Below are 19,395 nucleotides of genomic sequence, written 5' to 3' on the forward strand. Positions count from 1 at the left end.
ACACAGTGAGAGCATATTTCCTGGGTAAGGACAATTCTCAAGGGAACCTACAGGATTTACAGCAAGGTTTGTGAGGCTTGTTTGTTTACTGTGAAAATGAGCATATTCACCCACATTGCTCCCTCTCAGCTAAATCTCCACGGATTTCTTTGCATGAAAGCCTATTTTCCCAGACAATTTTAAATTTTCTTAATAGGCTAAGTTGTTAAAAAGTTTGAACAATTAAAATTTACCTGTCATAAATTTTAATGCTCTTTTGAAATTCCTTTATCAGAATCGTGAAATCACCAATCATAATCCCGCCTTTACCATCAAAAGCAGTTAACATGTTGTTTTCATGATATAGTATCCATGAAAAACTATTTTCCAGTACCTTTGTTATGCGTATATATGACCATATAAACTGATGCTGAGCAAAATGAACTCCAAGATATGGAAAGAGAAATATTTATTTGCGGTTGTTGTTTTTGATGTACTATGTGATTTCTATTTTCTTTGAGATTTTCCCGTGTGGTTAATCCCCTGCTGTGTTTGATTTTGGTATCCTGTGTATTGTGTATACATTTACCTTAATTAGGGAAAGGAACATGAACAAAAATAATGGTGAGGCAAAGGACAAAGAGCAAACCAATGCAATAGCAATTCTCACAAGACAATATGTTGTAAATGTACATTACAACTTTTGAGGTGTATTGGGGTGAAGGAAAAACTGTGAGAAAAATGAGAGAGGGAATAACAAGTTTGAAAAGTTATGTGTTCAGTACCTTACAATGGCTGTAACCCCAGTGCACATCACTTTCTCATTAAAATTAAATTTAAAAAATAAGCTGATGAAATAAAATTTCACTGTTTTGGTATAGTCAATATTATTCTTTATGTAGTAACTTTTTAAAAATCAGTATTATTTGGCATCTAATTTGAATTAATTACCTCTTCTTTATCAGAGGGTCATCAACTTGACTGATATCCAACTAGACAATTTTTTCAAAATATACTTGCCAATATTTTGAAAATAGAATAAATCTAGTACTTTCTTATACTAAAACAGAAAACAGTTTAATTCTATGGAAACCCATAACTTTTAAAAGTAAATAAGTTGTTAAGAGGACAGAATGTACGTGTTCTTCAAAATTCCTATGTCTAATAACTACTCATTTTCAAATTCTGAACATTCCATACCTGACAGATTCAAAATATGCCTGTTTGTATGTTATGTAATTCTGCAATAGATCCATTTTCCAATGGGGTGTTACAGACTGAGAGCTGAACAGAAAAAAGCTACATTCTGATATAGGATAAAACTATGAAGCATGTTATAATTAATTCTTCAGGAGTAAGCAGTTGTTTGTCAGATTAAGCTATTATTTAATGACCATCAATCACAAGATTTATGCCATAAAGTCATCCTAGCCCACCAGTTTCCAACTTGTAGGGTGCATCTCAAAATTCCCTTAATTCACATCAAGCATAGCTTATCTCCATTGTGAAAATACACTGCACCTCTGCTAATGTATTGGCCTCCGTGTTCTGGAAAGAACACCACTATAAACTGGGTTGCATCATTTTTCCCCCACTGGTATTCTTGGAAATATTATTTATATTTATACTTTTTTAACTATCATAGATAATCAGATTTTAAGATTACAGTTCAAAGCCTGTGAAGACTCAGGGTCTATGTTGAAGGGGCAGAATGATGTAGGCCCTGGCCTCAGGATTGTCTGAGGACTGTCTTTGAGTATTAGGAAAGCTCTTGGTATGTCGGGCTAGAGAGGGAAAATGTTCTCTCCCCCTATCTCAAAACAAATGTCACAGACTCCTGGGAGCTGAGGAAGTAGCTCTTCTGCTTGCTTAAGCATAGTTGAACAGCTGGTCAAGCATTTTCCTGAGATTGGAGAAGTGTTTTAAGCTTGCTCTAAAATAGTTTAGATAATAATATACCAAGACAGGGCTGGGAAGGTGGCTCAGTGGTAGAGCGCTTGCCTTGCATGCATGAGGCCCTGAGTTAGATTCCTCAGCACCACTTAAGCAAAAAGAAAAAAGGCGGAAATGGTGATGTTGCTCAAGTGGTAGAGCTCTAGCCTTGTGCTGAAGAGCTGAGGGACAGCACCCAGGCCCAGAGTTCAGGCCCAACGAACGGACCCCCCCAAAAATAATAATATACCAAGGCATTGTCTCATAGGTCAAGTAAAAATGTATCTGTTGAAATTTTTGTGTCAATGTCTTCTGACCAAATCTTGGCAAAGATCATGCTTGCTTGTCTTCAAATACCCACTAACAATAAAGCATAGCATGCAGTGGCAATTGCTGTTTGCACTCTGCATCCCCAGTGTCCTGGTGATTTCGTTACCCTTACCCAGGGACCCCAAGGCACTAGACGATACAATTGGCACCCAAACAGGGACCCTTCATTGTTGAATTCAGGAAAGGATATTCAGGTAAGTACTTTTAATTACAGGGTGATGGGACAAGTTAAATCTACTCCGTACTTACATATGTTTAAACATTTACTTGCTGCTTATGGTCTAAATATTTCTTCTTCTGACATAGAACTGTGTATTAATGTAGTTATGGAATGGAATCCTTGGTTCCCCGATGAAGGAACATTAGATGTTGATAATTAGAAACGAGTAAAGAATAACATAGAAAGAGCTGTTCAAGAAGGGGAAAAGATTCCTATTAGATTTGATCCATTTGGGCTATTTTACATACCCTTCTTAAAGCTTTGAATGAGGAAAGATTAATAGCAGACTTAAAGAAAGAGGCCACCCCTTCTATTGTAGATTTACAATTGGACTCTGAGGTTAACGACACAATAGATAAGGATGCATTGCAAATAACAGAGAAAAAAAAGAGGTAAAAAAGGCTAAAAAGGAACAAACTGAAAGTGTAAATAAAATGTCTGAGCAAATGAAATTGTTTTTATCAAAATTACAACATGTGGAGTTGGAAATTAGCAGAGTGAAAAGAGAACCTGAGAAAGTGAAAGTAAAGCAGCCTTCGGCTCCTTCATTGGCCGATGCAATTTTTATAGCATCACTCCCTCACAAAACAGAGGGCTCAGAGAGAGAGTTTGATGATGAAATGCCTATTTTTTTCTTATCCTGTAATTCGACCACCCCCTATGAATGATATATCTCAACCAGCCAGATATGAAGGTGCTGCTGTTGATGATATTGGTAAACTTAAGAAGGCAGTGATGGTGTATCGTCCTTGCAAGGTACGCTCCAGGATGGTGAGCAGACTCCACCCTCCTTGCAGCAAAGTCTCCACCCAGTACCTGCATTACCTAGGCAACTGGTACACCTGGAAGAGGTCACATCTGCATCCACTGAGGTCACATCTGAATTTGATGTGGCCACACCTTTCTCTGCCCATACCCTAGATAAGGCCTAGCCCAGGCCCAGAGGCGCTCTCTCGCTGCTCTTTTCTAGCTCTCTCTGCTCTCTGCTCTTTTCTAGCTCTCTCACTGTTCTTTTATAGCTCTCTGCTCTCTCTCTCTCTGCTCTCAGTGTACTATTCTAGCTCTCTGTTCTCTCTCTCTGCTCTTTCACTGTTCTTTTCTAGCTAGCTCTGCTCTCTCAGTCTGCTTTCTCGCTGCTCTTTTCTAGCTCTCTCTTCTCTCTCTTTCCTGTCTTTCTTTCCTCTCTCTTTCCCAGATCTCTCTTTACTAGGCTTTTCCCAGCCACGTGGAGTGCCAACCTTGCCTGGTCCCAGCAGGTCTATTGAATAAATCTACCCCTTACCTGAATACCACATGCCTGGTGCTGTTCTTACTCGGCTACCGCTTTTTAAAAACCTAACATGAATGGTGGCATGACTCGGATAAAGGGCTTAAAGTCAGGATAGCTAGGACTTCTCTCTGGTATTTTTTCCTCTTTTTTCTTTTTCTGTTTGTTTTCCCTTTTTTGCTCTGAGGAATACCCACAGTTCTAATGGCCTTTTGCGAACCCATCTGTCTGCTGTAGACACAGCGCATCGATACCATTGCTGGCTTTCACATCCACGTCCACACCACTTCTCTACTCTGGTGAGTGAAGCTACACACCACTTCTCTACTCTGGTGAGTGAAGCTACTCTAACGTTCTCTGTTGCTCTCTCTAGAGGGCTCTGGGGGAAGTCGGGATGCCCCTTCTACCTGGTCAGCTCTCCTTCACTGACCAGACTGACTTTCCTACTCATTTAATGGGGTGCTGCGAATCATGCCTGAACCGTGAAACCCCTTTGAAATGTCTCCTGTGGTCCCTGGAAAGCCAGAGCGCCTCATTTTTATGCCATTCTCAGATGTAGACAATTTTTGCTACTACAATGGTAAATGGTCAGAATTCTCTTTATTTCCAGGCTCTCTTTGCTCTCTCTCTGCCATTCATGTCCAACTTTCCCTATCTCTCCCTTTCTTTTTTCTACATTTTAGCTTGTGCCCTGAAGAGTGCGATGCAGGCTGGATCCCAAGGACCCCCTCTAGGTTCTCTCTCAAAGGCTAGCCAACTGTAGTCTTGGTCTATTTGTTCAGGGTGTCTTTGCATTTTATTTTCAGAAATTCGCCATCTTGAGTTTGCCATCTTGGCCACATGCTGGCTTAAGGGTTTGGCCCCATCTAGCCCTTAACCTTCCACCAAACTTACTACTCCATCCGGCTATTCTAAGGTGCCTTACTAACAATTTGCTTTTTTCACAGGCCCTGGTAACTGAGGCCCAACCATGTGATGTGCTTTGTTAGCAAAGATGTCTAAACATTGTTGTCAAAATTTTCGGTTTTGAGTTTTGCCTTTTTTGTTTTGTGTTGTGTATTCTACTGACTACATGGTTTTAAAATACTGGGCATATCTGTACTGAAATTCTCATCACATCTAATGAGTTTTGTCATTTCAGAATATTTGTCATTCAATTCTTGATAAGAACCAGGTAAGCTCTACTTATTCTACTTCATCTCCCTATTGCTTTAATTCAAAACAATAAAGGGCTTTTGTAGCAAAGATTGCAGTTCAAAGCCAGCCCGGGCTGAAAAATCCCTAAGACTCCATCTCCCAACTAACCTACCAAGAGCCCAGCTGGAAGCATGGCTCAAGACTCTTATCTGTAAGCAGCCAAACACTGGAAGTGCTATTGTAACTCAAAGTGGTAGAGCACTAGCCTTGAGCAGAAGTGCTCAGGGACCGTGCCCAGGCCTTGAGTTCAAGCCTCCTTGAATACCAACTGGGACAAGCCATCCCAGCAATGAGCACTTAGACACAGCCAGTCTGGGGAACTAGGGAACATGGAGAGGAGTAAGAGGAGAGGACACATCAGCTATTTTGTGCCCTTTCAAAATTAACCAGAGTCTGGAGGTCAGGGGAAGTAAGAAGCCTGCCCATCCAATGTCTATACCTATCTACCTATTAACTGAACAGGAATTTATAATTCTTGCCTTTGTCACCTGACTTCTCTACCTAGTCGCCAGATGTCAGAAGTGGCTAAGGATATTTCTACAACATTTTAAGCCCCAAGTCCTTACTCTTGTCATTTATTTGCTCACTAGTATTTTTTTCCATCCCCTCAATGCTCATGAGACTTCTCCAGACTTCATCTAAGGACTCACGCACCAAGAGACCACTGCTGCTCACTTCCTTCTCTGGGAGGGGACCAAATTCCAGCCTTTTACCCATATTGTCGAAGCCCCCTTGTCAGCAGGAAGTAGCCAGAGAGAATCCACACCCTATTTTATGATTATTAAAAGGCTGGAATGTAAGGTCCGCTCCAGGATGGCGAGCAGACTCCACCCTTCTCGCAGCAAAGTCTCCACCCAGTACCTGCGTTACCTAGGCAACTGGGACACCTGGAAGAGGTCACATCTGCATCCGCTGAGGTCACATCTGAATTTGATGTGGCCACAGCTTTCTCTGCCCATACCCTAGATAAGGCCTAGCCCAGGCCCAGAGGCTCTCTCTCGCTGCTCTTTTCTAACTCTCAGTGTCGTATGTTACTATAACATCAGAAGATGGACAAACAGCTGTCCTTAAACCTTATATTATGGAAGTTCCAGTTAACATAATTGGTAGAGATGTACTGGAAAAATGGGGAGCTTATATTCAATTCTAACATTTTTAGTTGGAGCCCATAAAGATGTTATGGAAATCTGAGGAACTTCTTTGTATTCAACGATGTCCTTTTCTAAAGAAAAATTAGAAGCAGCTCATCAATTAGTTGAAAAACAGTTAACCAAAGGACATATCTAGCCATCTATGTCACCAGGGAATTCTACAATATTTGTTATTAAAAAGAAGTCAGGGAAATGAAGATTGCGGACTGATTTACAAGGAGGTAAGGCATCCACGTACCCTATGGGGCTTTACAACCTGGTATACTGTCACCTGCCATGCTTCCTAAAAATTGGCCAATAATAGTAATAGATTTACAAGACTGCTAGACTGCTTTTTTTACCATTCCTGTACATGTAAAAGATTATAAAGGATTTGCCTTTTCTTTACCACAAATAAATCCTCAAACCCCTCATCAGCATTTCCAATGGTAGGTGTTGCCCCAAGGAATGATGAATTCTCCAACTATGTGACAGATATATGTTGATAAGGCCTTAAAACCTGTTAGACAAAAATGGCCTCACATTTATATTTTTCATTATATGGATGATATTTTATTTGGAGTACCAAATATGACAGAATCAGAAATGGTGTTACAGTGTTTACCCTCTATATTTAAAGATTTTTGGATTAATAATAGCACCTGGAAAAATACAAAAAGATACGGTGGTAAAATGTTTAGGATATGTTGTTTTTTGTTTTATTGTGAAAGTACGGTACAGAGGTGTTACAATTACATGGGCAAGATAGTGAGTACATTTCTTATCAAGCATTGTAGCCTCCTCCTTTATTTACCCTTCTCATTCTTTCCCATCTGCCCTCTCGCAAACCCAATCCCCCCCCCCCAAGTTGTAAAGTTCGTTTCGACATGACAACTTGTAATTCTCATTGTTGCAACAGGTCCACATGTATCCTTATTTAAATGACATGTTTTTCCCCTTCACCTCCAAAAATTATACCGACATCAAATACAGTGAAAGCAGGGGTTATGCTGTGGGGGAGGGACATACAAAGCAGCAAAGAAATAATCTTATAATTGTGTTAGAAACAAATGCATTAAGGAAAAAAAAAGCATTTAAATACATATCTTAGGGTTCATTTTCCTAACATCACCTTATCTAAACTTTTCTCCTTGACTCATACACATACTAGATATTGCAAATAAGGGAAATCATGGGACCTTTCTTTGGACTTGGCTTACTTCATATAATATAAATTTTTCCACTTATTTCCATTTCCGAACAAATGGGGCAATGTCATCCTCCATGCTCCAGGATTGGAAAGTTTAACATCATGAAAATGGCAATACTTCTCAAGGCTATCTACAAATTCAGTGTGATACCTATCAAAATTCCAACCTCATTCTTCAAGGAAATAGAACAGGCAATCCAAAAATTCATATGGAACAATAAAAGACCCCGAATAGCAAAAACCCTCCTCAATGGAAAGAACACTGATAGAGGAATATCAATACCAAATTTCAAACTCTACTATAAAGCCATACTAATCAAAACAGCTTGGTACTGGCACATGAACAGAACTCAGGACCAATGAAATAGAATTGAAAACCCAGAAATGAACCTGCAGACTTATAGCCATATAAACTTTGATAAGGGAGCTAAAATAATAGAATGGAAGAAAGAAAGCCTCTTCAGTAAACGATGCTGGCAAAACTGGTTAACTACTTGTAGAAAACTAAAGCTAGATCCTTATATACCGCCCTGAACCAGAATCAACTCCAAATGGATCAAAGACCACGGAGTCAAAGGAGACACTCTGAAAACATTACAGGTTGGAATAAGAGAAACCCTAGGTCTCCTTGGCGCAGGCCGAAATTTTCTTAATAGAGACCCGGAAACACAACAAATCAAAGAAAGGTTGGATAAATGGGATTGCATGAAGTTCCAGCGCTTCTGCATGGCAAAGGACCTAGCTAGCAAAATCAATAGAAGGCCCACGGATTGGCAGAAGATCTTCACTAGCCATACAACGGATAAGTGTCTCATATCTCAAATATACTTGGAACTCAATAAATTAAATCCTCCAACAACAAATCCTCAAAGAAATAACTGCCGAATAAATAAGTGGGCTAATTACTTAAAGAGAAATTTCTCTGAAGAAGAAAGAAGGATGGCCAATAGACACATGAGGAAATGCTCAACATCCCTAGCCATAAAAGAAATGCAAATCCATACAACATTGAGCTACCACCTCACCCCAGTTAGAATGGCTAAAATCAAGAACTCTAACAACAACAGATGCTGGAGGGGATGTCGACAGAAGGGAACCTTATTTCATTGTTGGTGGGAGTGTAAACTTGTTCAACCATTTTGGAAAGCAGTATGGAGGTTCCTCAAAAGACTTTACATAGAGCTCCCCTATGACCCAGCACTCCCACTTTTGGGCATTTACCCAAATGTTTACAAACAAGACCACACTAAAGCTACCAGCACAACTGTTTATTGCAGCATTATTTACCATAGCTAAGATCTGGAACCAGATGCCCCTCAGTAGATGAATGGATCAAGAAAATGTGGTATATATACACAATGGAATTCTATGCCTCCATCAGAATATATTGTTTGTAGACAAACAGTGACACCTCAAAAATATCTTTACGACATGATCAATTACATAAGTTAAATGATTTTCAAAAGTTACTAGGAGATATTATTTGCATGCGACCGGCCTTAGGAATTCCTACTTATCAATTATATAATTTTTTTCATTATTACAAGGGGAGCCTGATTTACATAGCAAAAGAACTTCAACTAAGGAAAGCTGAAAGAGAAGTACAAATTGTAGAACCGAGAATAAAAAATGTTTTTATATCGAGTAATGCTAAATCAACTCATAAATTTATATATTTTAGATACATGGAACTACCCAACAGGAATTATACGACAAAATGAGCTACAATTAGAATGGATTTATACACGGCATAGATTTACAAAAAATACTATGCCTTATGAACCACATTTGGCAATTATTATTCAACAGGCCAGGCAACGGGTATTTACCCTATCGGTGTATGATTTATATGAAATTATCTTTCCTTTGCCAAATGTCCAAGTAAAATATTTTTTAAACCTGTCTCAAACGCTACAAATAGCATTAGTAAATTTTACTGGCAATTTTCCTATCATTTTCCCAAAGGTAGATTGTGGGATTGCTTGCATAAACAACAACTTGTCATTAATTATATAATTACCAAGGCCCCTATTTCCACTGCTCTTACCGTTTTTACAGATGGCTCCAAAACAAAAAGTGCTATTGGACAACAAATAAATACTGGGTACAAACAGCTACTTAAGCATCAGTTCAACAAAATGAACTTTGTGCTATTAATAAGATGTTACAAGATTTTGTGAGAGATGTTAATATTGTTACTGATTCTGCCTATGCTGTAAGAGTTGTGACTAATATCGTCACTGCAGTTACACATTCATCTAAACCCCAGCTAAACCAACTATTTAAACTATTACAAGCATTACTGCAACAACGTAATGTCAAACTGTTTGTAACTCACATTAGAGCTCACTCTTCATTACCTGGGTACCTTGTATATGGTAATAATCAGGTTGATAAATTATTTAGTTTTGCTTCTGCTAAACAGGATCGTGCTCATTTACATACAAATGCTAGCCATTTACATATGCATTATAAAATACCTTATTCTCAATATAAACAAATTATAAAAAGGTGTCCTATATGCAGACCAATGCATTTGAGAGTTGTACCTGCTAGAGAAAATCCTCGTGGATTACAACCTAAGGAGCTCTTGCAAATGCATATAATCCATGTATAAGCCTTTGGCCGATTTTCCTTTCTACATGTTACACTAGATACTTATTCCAAATTTGTTTGGGCTTCTGCCTTATGGGAGAAACTGTTAACCATGTAATTGAACACTTATTGGAAGCTTTTGCCATTATGGGAGTGCCTGCTAAAATAAAGACTGATAATGGACAAGCCTATAAAAGAATCAGATTTAAAATATTTTGTAAACTTTATGATGTGGTACATATTACAGGAATAGAATATAACCCCCAAGGACAAGCCATTATTGAACGAGTTCATGGCACACTAAAACAACAAATTAAAAAATTAAAAAGGAGGAAAAGGTTGGATGAGCGTATGGATATTTTGTGGTTTTCCATGCAAAATCTTAAAATAATTTTACATCAAGATCTTTATGTTCTTAATTTTTTTAACTTACCTCAAGGATATATTTTAACTAGAGCTGAGCACCTTTTTGAACAAATATCAGAAAAACCTTATTTAAATTTTTCCGTATGGATTAAGATTGCATTGGATGCAGAATGGCAACTAGGAACATTATTAAATAAGGGGCGAGGATAGGATTTTGTGTCTACACAGGATGGCAAACAATCCTAGCTTCCTGCCTGATGGATACAGATGCGGCCCAGTGAGGACAGCCCTGTATCCTTCAAGGAATCGGCCACCAGTTAAGGAAAAAGAAATCCCCACTGCCCACTTAGGGGCAGGTTAAAAAGTTGACTGGAGAAGGACAAAAGGTGTTACAATGCAATGGTAAACCTGTCACAGCTGAGAACTTGTTCCTGGCCATGTGTGCCCTGCTTACTATAAACACTGTCCATGCTAATGCTAATTTAAGTTATTAGGCCTTTATTCCTAATCCTCGTTATTGGAACCTGTTATTTGGGGAGACATGGATATAACCGTCTATACTGTTCCTGCTGTTTTATCTCCTCCTTGGAATAATTTCACATTTTGCAATAAGGATGATGGTAGCTTTTTGAATTTTAATTACTATACTCATTCCTTGCCTGTTTGACTGGGGCCTCCTCCATGTTTAGTAATGAATTGGCAACATTGGGTTTTACCTGGGAAACGCACTTCCAATTCTAAAACACTGCTGCAGCGAATAACTACTTGGCCATTAATAGTAGCTGGGAAAATGTCTCTTATGGCACGTTATCCTTACCTATGTGCCCTGATTTACTTATATCGATTTAAAATATCAGCCTTTTGTGTGGCAAGAGTGTAGAGGAATATTTGGAAAAATGTTCAATAATTTTATTAATTGAGGACCTTTTGGGCAGTTTATTAACACATGTTCAGAATGGAATATTACCAATTGTGATTTATCAAATGTTACTAGGATGCCGGAAGCCATTAATGGATCGCATACTGGAGCTCGATTGATGGCCTGGAGAGTTGGAGGCATTGCTGATGCTCTATGGGTTTTCATGGCTGCACCCACTGCTGTTCAGACTCATCTTTGGAAGGTCGCAGCGGCGCTGAATCCCGTGATGCTATCAAATGGATCGTTTTCAAGGACAGTGAACTCTGCATCGACTTATAATTTTACTTTGTACAAATCTTATGATGCAACTGCTTGTGTACCTCTGCCTTATGCATTTTTAGTGGGAAATTTTACATTTTATCCTACTATTTCTTGTTTTAATTGTCACCTGTGTTCTTGCATAATTCCTCTCTTAATTTTAATGATAGTGATAGTATTATGATATTACCAGAAAGAACTCATATTTGGCTACCTGCTAAATTAGGAAGAGAGTGGTCCCAAAATCCTTTGGAGAGTGTTGTTATTGAATTTTTTACCAAACTACTAAAACGTACAAAGCGTATGATTGGAGCCATTGGAGCTTAATTGCTTAATTGCTTAATCTTAAGCTTAATTGCTATTACCACTGTTGCTGCGGTGTCTGGAATGGCCCTACACACTTCCTTACAAATTAGCACTTTGTGGAAGAATGGCACCGGGATTCACATGAATTGTGGGTCTCACAGGTAGAAATTGATGCTCTATTACACACACATTAATATTCTTAAACAGACTGTGGAATGGTTAGGAAACAAGTTATTGGTTGTGGAAAAACAGTTATTGTTAAAATGTAATTGGAATTTTACTACCTTTTGCATTACTAATATAAAATATAATAAATCCATACATGATTAGAATGTAATACAGCAGTATTTATCTGTAAATTCTACTGCTGCTCAATTGATAGCTCAGTTACAATTTAATGTACATGAGATTTTTGGTAAACAATTTACAAATGATGATGCTTCTAATATTGCTAATGCATTCATTAAACAATTGGAAGGGTTAGATCCGAAAGAAATACTACAAAGCATTTCACATACTGCTAGTGGTATGGAAATTATGATTGTTATTATTTTGTCTGCACTTGTACTGTTATATTTGATTTTTATGAAACCAATGCAAGCATCTATGATAACTCTGTGGAAAGCTTTACTTTTAAAACAAAAGAAAAAAGAAGGAAATTGTGAAGACTCAGGGTCTATGTTGAGGGGGCCGAATGATGCAGGCTTCGCCTCAGGATTATATGAAGACTGTATTTGAGTATTAGCAAAGCTCTTGGCATGCCGGGCTAGAGAGGGAAAATGTTCTCTCTCCCTATCTAAAAACACATGTCACAGACTCCTGAGAGCTGAGGAAGTAGCTCTTCTTCTTGCTTAAGCATAGATGAACAGCTGGTCAAGCATTTTCCTGATTGGTTTGAGCTTGCTCTAAAATAGTTTATATAATTATATACTAAGACATTGTCTCATAGGTCAAGTAAAAATGTATCTGTTGAAATTTTTGTGTCAATGTCTTCTGACCAAATCTTGGCAAGATCATGCTTGCTTGTCATTAAATACCACTAACAATAAAGCACAGCATGCAGTGACAATTGCTGTTTGCACTCTGCATACCCGGTGTACTGGTGATTTCATTACCCTTACCCAGGGACCCCAATGCACTAGAGGTTGACAAAAGCCCACCCAGGCAGGAAGGTTCTCTAGATTCTTATCTCCAATAAACTTCTTAACAAAAGCCAGCCACAAGTGAGCTGAAGTTGAAGTGGTAGGGCACGGGCCTTGAGCATAAACAGGCTCAGAGACAGTGTCCAGTCCCCGAGTTCAAGCCCTAGGACAAACAAATAAAACAAAAACGAAAATAAAAGAAATCCCAAATTTAGCATTTTTCTCACTGTATACAGATGCACGTAATTAAGGAAATTGCTTCCTGTTTTACATACAGGTAGAAGAAAGAAGATGTCACACAATTAGTCTCTTCATACCATTTTATACCAAAGCCTCAGAAAATCGCCCTTTTTCTAAATTTATAAATTAATATCATCCATTTGTTGCCAACTCTGTCAACATTATTCACATTATCATTTTATACATGAAGTGTTGGTATATCTATTAACAGTTCTAATTATAACTCTCATGAAAGAAAATTCTAGGCAAATAGAATTCCAGAAACATTTGTAAATTTGTCAATTAAACCCTCTATTTAAAAAGAATTTTGTAGTGGGCTGGGAAGGTGGCTCAGTGGTAGAGCACATGCCTTGCATGCCAGAGGCCCTGGGTTCGATTCCCCAGCACCACATAAGCAAAAAGAAAAAGCTGGAAGTGGCGCTGTGGCTCAAGTGGTAGAGCACTAGCCTTGAGCTGAAGAGCTGAGGGACAGCGCCCAGGCCCAGAGTTCAGGCCCCATGACCGGACCCAAAAAAAAAAAAAAGAATTTTGTAGTATCCTATAGAATATGAAATTACAAACAAAACCAAAACATTTATTTTAAATCTAAACTCTAATTTAGCAAGATCTACATAGTGCTACATTAGATTAACTTTGTTATTTTTTCAGCCTTAAGCTTTTGAAATCCTTCATCCTATCCTTGGAATATATCAGAATGATGATTACTTACTTTTTCAAATTTTGGATGGGAATCATGAGCCATTTTGCATCTAAGAATGTTCTGTAATGAAGAGAACATTTAAAACACAACTGAGGATTACATATGAGTTGCATTTCAATAGGAAACTTGACTTCTGAAAACATAATGACAAAATTAGCCCAAACTTCCAACTTTGTATTCCTTTCCTGTTTGGTTTGTTTTATTAAGACAAAATTATACTACCTGGTCCAGGGAAGGTATCACTGTGTAATTCCACTATCTAATCTCCTTTCTTAGTCTGAGTGCTAGAATTCTAGCCTTGTATCACATTGCCCCTCCATAGTTTCTTGGTTTATTTAATCTAGATACAGACTAGCAATTCTGAATTTCTCCAGTAATATTATCCACTATACTGCTCAGAGTGTTCATGTACTCTTTTCAAAGATGTTCTAACATTTGACACAGGATATGAACATTTTCAGATGCACCTGCAAGAGTCTCTGATTCATTCCTCCATGGACCGGTTCCCATTAGTAATCATTACTTGACTCTCTTACTATCTCTGGTCCTTATCTATGTATGTAATATTCTTAAACTTTTTTGAAGAAGGTTCTCTTGAGGACTTTCTAACATTAAAAATTATCACTTGGTTCTAGTCTTACTCAGGACATATTTTCTATTGTTTTCCAACTTTTCCACATATTCTGAGAGTTGCTTCATATGTGTATTTGTGTGTGCATATAAGTGTCTCTGTATATATGTGTATGATTGTATGTATGTATGCAAAAGCGTCAAGATCTTATTCAGCAATCTTGCTCATGACTGGTATTCCAATACTTGAGCCATGTTTCCAATCCAGCTTTTGGTTGGTTAATTATAGCTTCTCAAAGACTGTTCTGCCCAGGCTGGATGCAAACTGAACTTCCCAAACACTTTTATATTCTTAGGTTTTATTCCTCCAGTAGTATCAACTTTTAAATTACAAACATTTTTGTGAGTGAAAAAGCTAAGTTGTAGCCTATATTTTTAACTTACGAATTTATATAAAGATAGATGAACATGCACATTATATATGCTGTGTGTTCACTGTTAGAAGTGTGATCCTAAGCTGGGTGGTGATGAGATCTTCAGATAGGGTTCAAAGCCAGGCCGGGCAGGAAAGTCCCGGAGACTCTTTTTCCAATTAACTACAAGAAAACTGAAAGTGGCACTGTGGCTCAAGTATAGAGCATTAGCCTTGAGCTGAATAGCCGAGGGACAGCTCCCAGGCCCAGTGTTCAAGTGCCAAGACCACCACCAACAAAAAATACATAAGTAAAAGAAAGAAAATAAATGTGATCTTCTCCACCAGTTAATGGCTAGTATAATCCCTGCTCTCTCAGGATGGACTTTTTTTTCCAATTAAGTCCATGCTCTTATATCTGAGTTGCATTGGAAAGAGAATTATGCTTCCATTCTACTGTCTACAAAGTTGCGTGATTAGCAAGCGTGATTAAGAAAGGGAGTGGCCTCATACTTCCTGTTCCACGTGGGAGTAATGCTTTCTCTATATCACTCTCAAATCTACATACTGAACATAGCTTTATTGTTTCAACGTCGCCTTATTTGTAGAATCTTCTATAGTGTATTGAACCCTTATACTTAAACACAAAACTTCTCTTTCTCCTATTATTGCTATTGTTTCCTTACTGTTAACTCATGAACAGTTGGGAAATAATGTGCAGCACATACACTCACAAAAAAATGATCTGAGAACCTTCTTCCCATTTAAAATTCACCTTACTTTATAGAGAACTTACAAAGTTTGAACTCAATATTCTCATGGAAAATGTATTTAAGAGCAATATAAATTTCATATTTTCTCTTTACTAAGTTGTCTCTGAAACACGTGTAACCTCAGATCAGGGGGTCTTTGTGTTATTTCCATGAAGCAAGAAAGCATTCATTATATCTCAGGCAGCACCGTAGATTGTTCCTGGAAGTAACTGCTACTGGATGTGGAAACTGATCCCAGGAGAGGAATGGAACATAGAGGATTGACAAAGTTCAAGTTAACTTGTGCTTTCATTTTTACTGTACAAGAAAATCAGAAGGCTTGAAAGAAACTCTGTCCCCGACTTTTTCGTGTGTGTTTTTACTCATATATAGCTTTTCTGTAAACTTCTAATTGAGAGTATTACAAAAAGAAATAATGTGCCATTTGACGGCCAGCATAGAACAAAAATAAATAACATTGTTTTAAACATGTTCTACTGCAGAGACTGGGAAATTGCCTCAGTGGTAGAGCGCTTGCCTTTCATGCATGAGGCCAAGGTTCGGTTCGTCAGCACTATATAAGCAAAAATTAAGCCAGAAGTGGTGCTGTGGCTCAAGTTGTAGAGCACTAGCCTTGAGTTGAAGAGCTGAGGGACAGCGCTCAGGCCCAGAGTTCAGGCCCACGACTGGACCCCCCAAAACAGTTCTACTGCCAAGAAACAATGACACGGAGGTTTTAAAGTGTCTTACCGCTGGTATTTCCTCCCCTGAGATGATTCTCTTGTTTCAGGAGTCAGTTATCAATTCCTTTAGTTTGGTCCTGAATTCTCGAGAGCAATAAGGATTCCAAAAAAGCATCCAGTGAGTATGATCAGCAAAAAGGCACCTTTTCTCAGACCAGTACTCCTTTAAGCAGGGTCCCAGTGAAATATCTGGGGTTTTTTTGTTTGCTTTTTTTTTTTTTTTTAGTTTGTGTTGGTTATGGGGCTTGAACTCATAGGCTGGATCCTGTCCCTGAACAGTTTTATTTCCTGATAATCTGCCCCCAAAGCTAGTACTATACTGCTTGAACCAAAAGTCCACTTGTGGCTTTTCTGCTGTGTAATTACCGATAAGAGTTTGACAGACTCTCCTGCCAGGGTTGGATTCGAACTAAGATAGTAAGAAAGCCAAGTGACATCAACTGTATAGACGTCACTCTTCAAAGAAGAAATATTAGATGTTTATTGTGAAGCTAATATTTTACATTTTTTCTTTTTTTATTGTAGGAATACCTTACAGAGGAGTTACAATTACACGGGCAAGATAACGTGTACATTTCTTATCAAACATTGTTGCTTCTTCGTTGTTTCTGCTTCCCATTCCTTCCCATACTCCCCCTCTCCAAAGTTGTAAAGTTCGTTTTTTGACATAACGACATGGACATCTCATTGTTGCAATGGGTCCACCTGTATCCCTAAACAATTTGTTTTTAGAGAATATGTCCAGCACAGATTCCATAACATAACTTACCAAAAGTAGGTGCACTGAATAATTTTTTTGGAATTAATTTTTTTGCTTGGGAAGATTATTGATCTTGTCATTCCTTCTGGGGAAACTTAAAGTCATATTTCACCTTTTTTGTTGGTTGTGGGGTTTGAATTCTGATCCTGGGCACTGTCCCTCCACGTTTCAGTTCAAGTTGTGCACACTACCACTTTAGCTACAGCACCACTTCCGGGTTTCTGGTGGTTAATTGAAGATTAGTGTCTCATGGACTTTCCTGACAAGGCTAGCTTTGAACCACAATGCCCTGGTCTCAACCTCCTGAGTAGCTAGGATTACAGGTGTAAACCACCAGCACCAATTTCATATTTGCATTTAGGTGGACTGAATGACACTGTGTAAACAAAGAATGGAATTTTAACCAAATGATGACATTGCAGCATTTCAGAAAAATTGAGGTAGCAGTAAATATGTCTCCTTTTCCATTTTGTTACATTAATGACTCATGAGCTATGGGACCCTTATATTAGCATCCTGTGACATCTTTATAGGTATATTTACTATCAGGAAATGTTCATAGGGAAATATAGAAAGACTGAGATTTTTAGAAAACAAAGGAGATAAGGTATGAAACAACAGCATAGAAGGAGGTACATTTTGGGAGTTCCGGGAAGATGGCAGAGGAGAAGCTGGAGGCAAAACAAGCTCTCCCATAGAAAGCAGTTTTAGAGCTCCAGTGAAGAGTCCTAAGCCAGAGAATAACACCAAGTGTGCCATCACAGGACAGAGAGTTAGGCCAGAGAGGGTAAATCCAGGCAAGGAGACAGATCTGAGCTCTTGCCAGAAAATGCTGCTGCTGCTGTGGCGGCAGTGGTGGCGGCAGGGGCAGTACCACCATACCTGAAACAGAGAGAGTCTGGGGACTAAAAGAGCCAGATGCGGCAAGCAAGCAGAAACTACTCAACACCAGGAAGAACCAACAAGGAGCAGACATATTCATCCTGCATTTCGCAGACTAGAGACGACCCAGGAACCAAGACTCAGCGTGAGTAGAAGCCTGACTTCCTCACTCCTTCTCAGGTAGCAGAGGAGGGAAGGCCACCCCTTCCCCCCCCCCCCAGTACCAGAGATCTCCATATTGGATACTGACAAAGCTCCGCAGAGCTGCTAGCTCCAACTCAGGCCTTGGAATAAAAATAGGGTCATTTAGCAGGTCACAAGAACTTAACGGCATGACCTGCCAGACTCAGCTCCACCCAGGGAAAAGTCACCCAGTTCGGGCACCAGCCCTGGGAGTGGCTTTCTTCATTGGGTAATCAGAGCCACAGACTGCCCCTCCCTTTAGTAGCCTCGACATCAGTAAACAGAAACCCTGCGAGTGGCTCCAGGCTGGCCTCTGTGAGTTTCTCACAAACTAGCCCCAGGGAAAAGCTACTGTTTGCTGAAAGGCCTCAACTCTACCCAGAACATAGCCTCATCACAGCATTTCCAAACTTGAGGAAAAAGCCATCTCCCTCTTTTGTGATACTCAAAGCACACCCCCATCTCATTGAACTAACTCGGGAGGAGGATCGAAAAATCCTGGGTAAAGCAGAAAATTTTTCTGCCTGTCCAAACAAACTGACTTAAGAAACCAACCAAGCCACAGGACCACAAGCAGACCAGAGACTACAACCAGAGGCTGAGTACAGACACAAGGGAAGTACAGGATTTTTCCCAACCCTCCCCAAAAAATCAAAGAACTATTTTTGTCCCTCTTCTTATTTTTTATTACAACTTTAAATTTTTATTTATTTTCTAAAACTTTTTTAAATCAATTTTTACCTTTTTTGAAAAAAAAAATGTTTTCTAGTAACTTTTTTTCCCCCTATAATCTTTATTTTAGGGATACATGCATGCGTGCGTTTTTCTTTCTTTTTTTTTCTTCTTTTAAAAATTTTTTTCTTTTTGTGTTTTGCTTAGCTCGACTGAACTTCTGATCTTTTTTTTCCTTTCTTTCTTATGCTTCTCACCTTTTCCTCTCTTTTGTTCCTCTTTATGGGACTTAATTGTTGTTCTGCACATCCTCAGATAAACCCGTAGGTGACTATTAGCCTCTATCCCCCATTGTGTACACACTTAATCCACAAATTTATTACTCAATTCAAAACTTCTGAGAATTAAATTCCTTAATAGCAGTATTACCTCTTTATACCTATATAACACTTTAAGTATTTTTATTTTTAAATTTTTCACATCTCCTTTATATCCCTCCCCTTCTCTCAATATATTCCCGTTCTTTGAATAGTTTGTTCTCAAATCTGCATATTACTAATTTTTAATTTTCTACTTTTTCTGGTCTCTTTTTTTCCCTTTCTCTTTCTTCTTGTTTTCCCTCTACTTCCA

The 19,395-nt window shown here is 38.6% G+C and overlaps 1 long non-coding RNA gene across 1 annotated transcript in view; it reads right to left on the minus strand.

Moving 5' to 3' along the window:
* Positions 1–19,395, minus strand: part of LOC138815159 (uncharacterized) — a 60,985-nt gene that overhangs the window by 33,200 nt on the left and 8,390 nt on the right. Inside the window, exon 2 of the long non-coding RNA XR_011368196.1 lies at positions 13,801–13,851. This is a non-coding gene — a long non-coding RNA (uncharacterized lncRNA). The remainder of the gene's footprint in view (positions 1–13,800; positions 13,852–19,395) is intronic.

The sequence above is a fragment of the Dipodomys merriami genome, unplaced genomic scaffold (genome assembly GCF_024711535.1).
Source record: "Dipodomys merriami isolate MVZ:Mamm:240054 unplaced genomic scaffold, mDipMer1.0.p SCAF_108, whole genome shotgun sequence".
Lineage (NCBI taxonomy): Eukaryota > Metazoa > Chordata > Mammalia > Rodentia > Heteromyidae > Dipodomys > Dipodomys merriami.